The sequence below is a fragment of the Calypte anna genome, chromosome 13 (assembly GCF_003957555.1).
Source record: "Calypte anna isolate BGI_N300 chromosome 13, bCalAnn1_v1.p, whole genome shotgun sequence".
NCBI classification, from domain to species: Eukaryota; Metazoa; Chordata; class Aves; order Apodiformes; family Trochilidae; genus Calypte; species Calypte anna.
In genome coordinates, this window is record NC_044259.1 from 14,243,366 (window position 1) to 14,252,012 (window position 8,647).

Sequence of the window (8,647 nt, forward strand, 5' to 3'; positions counted from 1 at the left end):
ACTTTTTTTCAAGTAGTGGATTGTTGGTAAAAAGCAGCAGAAGGTTGTTTCCCCAAAAACCTGCTGGAGTTCTACCCATTATATGTTGATAGCAGCGGATAGTTCATCCCTGTAAAACACTTATTGGTGAAGTAAACCAGGCTCAGTCCTTCAGTGACTTCAGATAGGGTGAAGCAGGCTGATATCCTTGCCAAAGACCTGAATGATAAATTACAGAAACATTGTGTACAAAGCGAGTAATCATATTCTTACTTGCAGCATTTATGTCAGAAATGTGTCTTCACTTATTTCATGACTTCATAATCCCATATTCAAAACATGACTAATCTTTTTTGATCCAGTAAAACACAGGCTTCCTGTTTAATCCTGATAGCAATCTTTCTCACTCTGCAGCTGCAGCATTTTACCTCCACAGTGTTTATCATCCATGACTAGAATTGAAACAACCTTGTCAGCTGGTTTTTATCTCTGGGCAGTGTTATAATTACCACTAATTCTGAACCAATAATGTATCTCTCTATAGCTGATGATTCAACTTTTTGGTATTTTTAAATGTAAAAATCTTTTTTTTTCCAAGTTAGAAGAATTGAAGAGTTTAAAAATATTTTTATTACACTTACAGTATTAAAGGGCCACAGGATTGATTTTGGATACTATTTGATCAGAAGTTATAATTACAACCATGCCCTGCCAGCTCCTCCATGCTGTAACTTGTCCAGCAGAACCTTCTGGTGGATTTCACACATACATGAACTAAGGGCCAGATCTCAGCTCCAGCTGCATTTTCCTCTTCCCCATGCAGAGGAATGTTATAGTTCTCTTAATAAGGCACTTTGGGACTCTCAGTTAATAGATGAAGCCTTCAACACCAGTTTTGCAGGCAACATAACTGAGCACTTTAACTTCCCCTAAGACCAAAACACGGATACCTGGACAGCCAAGCCATCCCCTCCTGTCCACTTGAACTTGTCCTACAGTCATAACCAGTAGCCAGCAGCTGTGTACCCACTAGGATAAAGTCAGTAGCAACAGCACATAGGTGTCATCATGTAAAGAATTTTGCTTCCCCCCATTTTACTTACATGACACCAAGACCTTTGTGATTGCTTCTACAGTTCTTGTGGCAGTGGCTGCAGCCTTTGTGGTAGAGCCTTGAAAATCTTCTGTGGACTTCTATTAATGGTTTTTCCCCTCTTGTGAGGCACAATCCCATTGACTTAATTTATTTTTTTATAAAAACATTTTTTATAAAAACATTTGCCCCGGAAAGGAAATCTTTACAGTAACAAACATTTAAAGTACATTTCTATACTTTGCTGTGTACCAGCATCATTCACTACTGGATTAAGAAAGTTCAGTCCTTTTAATTTAACTGTGTTTTGAAATATATCACAAAAAAGCTACATGCAGTGGCACAGACCTTTATTTAACATCCCTTTGTATCCTTGTAATAGACAGGAGTTTTATTTCCTCCTGTAATTCTCAGAACTGCAGATTCAGCTTTGTTAGCTCTGCTGGGCAATTGTGCAGAAAAAAACTAATTTAAGGTGTGCAATAAGTGATTGCTGGCTTATACAAAGTTCCTGAGACTTTTGTCCATTTTACAACAGAATTTCATTCCTCTTCTTTAGAAATACTATAAATGCAGGTTCTGATTTGACCTCTTCATTCGCCTTTGCTCCTGGTCTCTTCTCTATAGAGGACAGCTATATTTTACTGGAATTCTACTGCCTGGAATTTTGCAAGATTTTGCTGAATGCTTGCAACCAGAAGTGCTGTGAGGAAAGGATGTATCTCTAGCAGACAAAGCAGCAGCTACTTCAGAGATATTGCATTTGGTGCAGTCACCTGTGTTCTTGTCCTTCTGAAGCACTTAACCCCAATGTCAGTGATTTCAGTGTAAGAGAAAACATCCGTTGACCTCAAAGATCCTATAACAGGTTCTGCAATCTATTTGCTAGTGTGTATTAGTTGTAATAACCCAGATTAAAGTGAATTGAAATACTGGCAAGTCCTGGGCAGAATAGAAGATGAACGCAGTTTATGGTAGAGATGTTTATGAAACAAAACAACTCAAAGAAAAGAACTGTAAAAATAACAAAGAAATGAAGTAACTTACCACCTACAGAAGTTGGAGGTGGATTTCAGGACTGAGTTTTTCCCACCTTACAAAGCCCCCAGGTGTCTAGAAGAGAAAAGAGAAAAATACATTTAAAGTTGAAAAGACTTGTGTTCACATAACAGCATCATCAAATACAAAGTTACATTTAAACTGAAAGATGAGATTGAGACAGGTATTCACAGTGTTTAACTTTTGCCTTCTCAAGCTAATCCTCAATTTCCTCTGTCATACAGAATAAGAAACAAGTTCTTCAGAATGATGTCTCATGGCAGAACTCTGTCCTAGCCACTGTGGATTGTTTTCTGAAGGATGTTATTGATGCTGGAAAGCTCCTACAAAATCAGAGGCACATCAGGTAAAAGTTAGGCCTTGTGATTATTGTTCCCAAGGCCTGCAGACAAGCATTAAAGAAATAACTTTACCAGCAAGAATCAGTCTATTTGGATCATATCAGAACATTAATCAATCTAAAGACTAAGTGTTCAGTGGGAGGATAATCCCTGCATATCTGACAAAGGGTTGTGCATTCTTATCTTCCTAGTGGGTATGGTGATAGTGACAAAAGTAATTTTATGGTATTCCACAAAGTATCTTGTAAAATGGCAACCTTATTTTATAGTGGCTTTTATTGCTACTGGAACTTTTACTGGGAATTGCATCACAAAAATCAGTTAGCATAAATATTGCAGTGAAAAGCTTTATTGCCAGAGTTAACTCTTCCATTGCAGCCTTCGTTTTCAGATGGAAAAGGTCATTAGAATTAATTTTTTCCTCAGTCTTCCTACTTAGATAGGATGAAACCCTGGTGTGAAGTTTTGTAGCTGTGTTCATCCTGGAAAACATGATCCAAAGACTATCAGGCAGTCTTAGAGTGTTGCTTTAAGCCCTTTTTATGATATATATGAACAGAAACAGAAATTTGGAGATTGACACGTGGAAAAAAGGGTGTGCTCAATATTTACTCTGGTAAGATCCTGTTTTGAGTATCCTGAGACACCACAGCACCAAGCAATGATAAATAACACCATTTACATGAATAGTCAGATTCCAGAAATTACATTTGCATGGAAGATGCAGCATTATTAATGACTGAACTACAAAAACTGAATTTGCATTCATATAAATGTTAAAGAAATCTGTAGTGTGCTTGTTCTTTCTCCACATTATCTTTTCCTTTTTTTAAACATTCTCAGTTTTACCCATTTTTGCTGCATTATTTTCTCTAACATGATTTTATGCAGTCTTTCATTTTGAGCTCTTTATGGTTATGATAATTTCTTTTATTCTTTCTTTTCTTCTTTCATCTTCTTCACTCTTCCCATCATCCCCCTTTACTCTTGCTCATATAAACACACAAAATCCTTACAAAAGCAGCAGCTTTCCTGATTACAGCCCCAGTCTGGAGGCAGTGCTGCTTGATGGACCAAGAGTTCTATAACATCTTGCAGCTTCAGAGGCCAGGCTTGGCATCAGCCCAGTTACATATGGTTAACATCAGATTTGAATTTGCAGAGTAGCATAAAATCAACAAGAACTGGGGATTTATTGTACCAAACAATCTTCTGCTTCTTAGTAAACCTTTTTTTCATTAAAGAAAATAAAACAAAAGTATTGATGCCTATAGATGAGGTCAATAAAGATGAGCCACAGAGGAGTTGTAATGGTTTGCATACTCATAAACACTTCTCAGTCTTTGTGACTGCAACGTTTTCCTGTGGGGGATGGTGTTAAGAATGTACTAGAATGAAATACTCTCAGATAATGTAGAGAAACAATTTCCTTTCCCCCTGCAGCCACATTTTAGGCATGAAGCTAAAGATCTCTAAGAAAGCTGATGATTCTCTTTGCCAATAACTTGAATCCTTACAGAAAAACCAAATGCTGCTTTATGCAGTCACCAAACCCCATGAAGTTAGTGTTCTTTAAATGAAGAGTTTGGGGAAGGAGAGAAGAGAAGAGAAGAGAAGAGAAGAGAAGAGAAGAGAAGAGAAGAGAAGAGAAGAGAAGAGAAGAGAAGAGAAGAGAAGAGAAGAGAAGAGAAGAGAAGAGAAGAGAAGAGAAGAGAAGAGAAGAGAAGAGAAGAGAAGAGAAGAGAAGAGAAACAATAGGTGTGGCAATAGCTGAGAGAGATAAAAGGTGCAAGACAGGCTCAGCATCAGTGGCTGCTTGCACCCTGGGTAGCTGTGAGAAACTTGGGGATTGTGGACCAGGGGAGGTAGGAGGATTCTGACCACCAGATTCTCAGGCTTTGGGATGCTGAAGGTGACAACAATTTGGCCATTGGGTCACATCTGCTACAAACTTACACTTCAGTATTTACCCCAGGAATATTTACTCCTTAGGCTTGGCAGGGACAGAGCCTGATGCAGCAAGCAGTCCTGGTGCTGGAAACACCCCATTCAGTCATGTGTAGTTTAAGCAAGTCATTGCACCAGGGACAGTATTCTGTAAAAATGTGTTTGTCACAAAACAGACAAAATTTTTTAAAGAATTCCAAACATCTTCTTCTGCTTTAAGAAGTTCCTGAATTGTCTATGATAACAGGATTATAAACACAAAGGATAATAACCCCCAAACCCTGATAATATTCTTAGAGGCAGGAATTATAAAGGAGGAAAAAGCCATATGCTTGGTGACACTCTCTAGAAACGTGGAGGATGCAAAAACTTCACCTTGTGTCAGCAAGCATGGAAACTGCCAGAAGGGAAGGCAGACAGACAGTGGCCTTATTTCTCACAGTAAGTGATTCTGAAGTGATTCTGAAGTGCTTGATGCGTTTTCAGTTAACTCTGGCCAAATCTGAATCTGTATTAAAGGAATCTAAGTAGTACTTTGCTCTGCATAGAAATGAAAGGTGAGTATCAAATATTAAAATGCAGAGTACAAAAAGAATAGAATTTGTCCACATTCTAATGCAGCTCAAGGTCTTGCAGTTCCAAGGTGTGTGGGAGAGACTGAAGAGACCAGCTCACCAGTGGGAACAAAACTCTGGCAGAGAAACTGCAGAAGACCCAAAATTAACCTCAGACAAAACAATCAGGATCTGCCAAGAAAAGTTCAGCTACAGTGAGATTTATGGAGGGTGGGCAGTGCTTTGATTCCATAGGAAGCAGAAATATGCTGATATTTTAAGGAAGTATGGCTGGGGCCAGGAATATATACAGCAATAAATGCATGGAGTGGCACACAGTGCCATATATTTGAGCCAAATGCCTGAAAAGAAATGCCATAAAGGAAAAGGCTTATAATTTCACATATAGGGAAAGCATGTGCTGCATCAAAAACCAGGAGTGTCATTAACTGCAAAGAAATAAATTCATTGCTTAACACTGCAGCAGAAGATGAATGGTCTGTCTGCCTGAGAGGAACCAAGATGTACTAATTTTAGGTAGGATTTTGGTGCACAAGCCAATACAATGCCAAATATGGTATTCTTAGAAAAAGAAAAAAACACAAAAAACAAATAAAAAAATAAAAATAAATATAGAAAGCTAAGTGACTGTGGCTCAGGGCATTTTAAGGAAGATCTAATTAATTGTTTTAAGAGTGTTAATCAAATCTACAGAGACATGATCCTGAGAAAAGCTACAGATTACATTTGCTTCAAGGAAAGCAGCTTATTGTTTGATTCCCACTCTCAATGATACCAAATCACTAGAAAAACAAGGAATCCAAAATAATATCCATTGCCAGAGGATCTGGGAAATAACCTGTTGAGAAGATTATTTTTGCTCATCTATAAGTCCAGGATTCTTGGTTGCATGTACACACTGTGGAGTGTATGACAGATGTGCAACCAAGCAAAGTGCAGAGCTTAGTGTTACAAATCCAGTTCACAAACCCAGCCTGTCTGATCTCAGATGAAGTGTAAGGCATAAGTTTCAAAGCTACAGCTGAGATCCCTCTGAAGAAAGAACTTAATACGTTTTATAACAAGTCAGGTCTCATCTTTAAATGAGATTATTAAATCGTTAAAGGTGCAAAGATAGTGATCCCCCAAGGCTTCAGAGAAAAATGTGTGAAGATGTATGCAAAGGTGACTTTAGACATTGAAAAGTCTAAGCAAAGGTCTGAAGTCTGGCCTCAAATGAAGATTGAGCTATGAAGTATTGTCACCTGGGCTAGCAGCAGTGACCACACTGAGTGAAAGAGCACATTATGGGACAATCACCATCACACTGATGACACATAAAAAGAATTGCCTGCCCTCTGCTTCCTCTCCAATGGAAGGATTTAAAATGGGTAGAAACAACTATATAATAGTTACATTACTCTCTGTCCCCCTCAGCAGCTTTCTTCCAAGTGTTACAATTAAAGAGAAAATCAATCCTATGTCTCAATTTATTTTTCTAGATTTGTAAATACTTACGGGCTCAATAGGCTGCTTAACATGTCTGATTTCAAGCCATTAATTTGAAAAGTTGTGTCAGACTCCTGACCAATATTTCATATCATTCATAGACCAAAGGATTACTGGGAAACTGTGTCAAAAGAATCTGCTCATGCAGACTGGATTTGATTCCAGACTTCATACTGAAATAAAAAATAGTTTTAGGAAAACTAGAGCAGACTGTAGCAGATAAGGAAAACAGAGGTCATTGCTTGTTGGTGTTTTGTTCAGCAGAAAACTGAAAACCTTTTGCCTGGAGTTCAAAAACTAAAGTTGTGTGCTCATCGCTGGCATATAAATACAATTCAGCAAGAGCAGGATGTTACTTAAGGTCAGAGACAAACAGAGTGTAAGAAAAATACTTAATGGATTTCAACAAATAAACATCTTGATTGGATACTGTCAGGAATTTTGAGTTAAGATTATATTTCAGACTTAGTTTAGAAAACTGTCTTAAAGAGTGAGGCGTGAGATAATTAAAATTAATTGATTTGTATACTCTAGGCCTCAGTTTTTAGAGTTTTAAAGCCTCCAATAATTCCATGGAAGTGAAAAAAGTCTTGACAGTGGCAACATACTTAATTATCTCTACTCAGAACTCACACTCAGAACTTACAACTGAATCATATCCTGCATTCTCACTTCCACTGGTGTAGCAGGGGCTGAAGAAGAGAAGAGTCAGGAAGGACTCTGGCTTAATAAATATAGCATGAATATAAGTAAGTACTGTCTGGCACTAAGATCTAAATAGACCATATAGTGAAATCCCAAAGGACATATTGCTTGAGACTCTTAAGAATGGGATGATTAAGGCATTGGTGAATATACTCAGGGGAGCTATCCTGCAGTGGCAGAGAAATGGGTTAGAAGACAAAACAGGTAATTTCTAGCAACTTCAAGGCATGGAATTCCATTGCTAGCAGCCATTCAGAAAACTCCAGAGAGCTGAGGTTATTTCCTATGTACATAAAATTCATGTATGGGAATCGGAAGCTCCCATATTCAGCATATAAATGCACACAGTTGTCTGATCTTAATACAGAATATAACTAAACAGTGACAGAGATGCTTAAGATATCCACACTGTAGCTGACAAGGTATTGCCCTCAATATCTGAAAGCAATGGGACATGGCTACTCTATATTATATTCTCTTCACTTTTTAAGGTTTTCCTCATTATTCAAGGGTTTAAAAGTTTTAATAATTCATTTAATATTGGTATTAGAAAGTACCAAGGGTGAATTTACATCTGATCTTTAATCCACATAGACTTTCTTAGCAATTAAAATCTGTGTTTAAAATAAAAGTTTTAATATTGTGACATGCAAAATGCAACCAAAGGTTTCCACTGAATAGAAGAGTAAAGAGGAAATATGTATTATTCAGGCTCCAGAGCTTGCTTAATGCAAGATCAATTTTGTTAAGTGTTGCTTAGCAATGGATTATGAGTTCAGGTCCTGAATATTAATACAGGATGAGCATGGCAGCAATTCCTGTGGAAGTACACTTTGAAAAGGAAAGGATTTTCCTAGCAAACCACAGACAAAATACTTGTAGAGTTCCATAAATGAAGAGAGTTCACATCTTCTCCACCTCTTGTATCATTTCTCGGTTACCAAGGCACAGAGCAGGAACATTTGGATCATCTTTGTTGTTTTCTGGATATGCACCCAAAATGGTGACAGTCAAACTCCCTTCTTCAACAAAAACAGCGGCACAGTATTAAGTGAAAACACCAGGATCAAGCCTTAGTTATAGTTTTCTGGAGGGTCTGAAGATTTTTGATGATGTTTTCTATCTACAATCCAATATATTGACTTGTTGATATTCATTATATACCTGAGACTTTCATCTTCTCATAGTCAGTGGTGGTGTATGTCCTGGTTTGGGCCAGGATAAAGGTGATTTTCTGTCTGGTACTTTTGCTTTTAGCTTAGTCTCTTTAAGTAGTTGCACTTGCTGAAATAAACAGCAAGTTTCTCAGACAGTGTGTGCTTCTAGGATTGATAACACTTGATGTTTATAGTTACTGCTAGAGACTGGTGTGCAGAGCCAAGGACACTGCTCAGCTCTGAGGAAAACATTTTACCGTCCAGGAGGATAAAGAGGTCCCACCTGAGCCCTCCTCTGGGGAG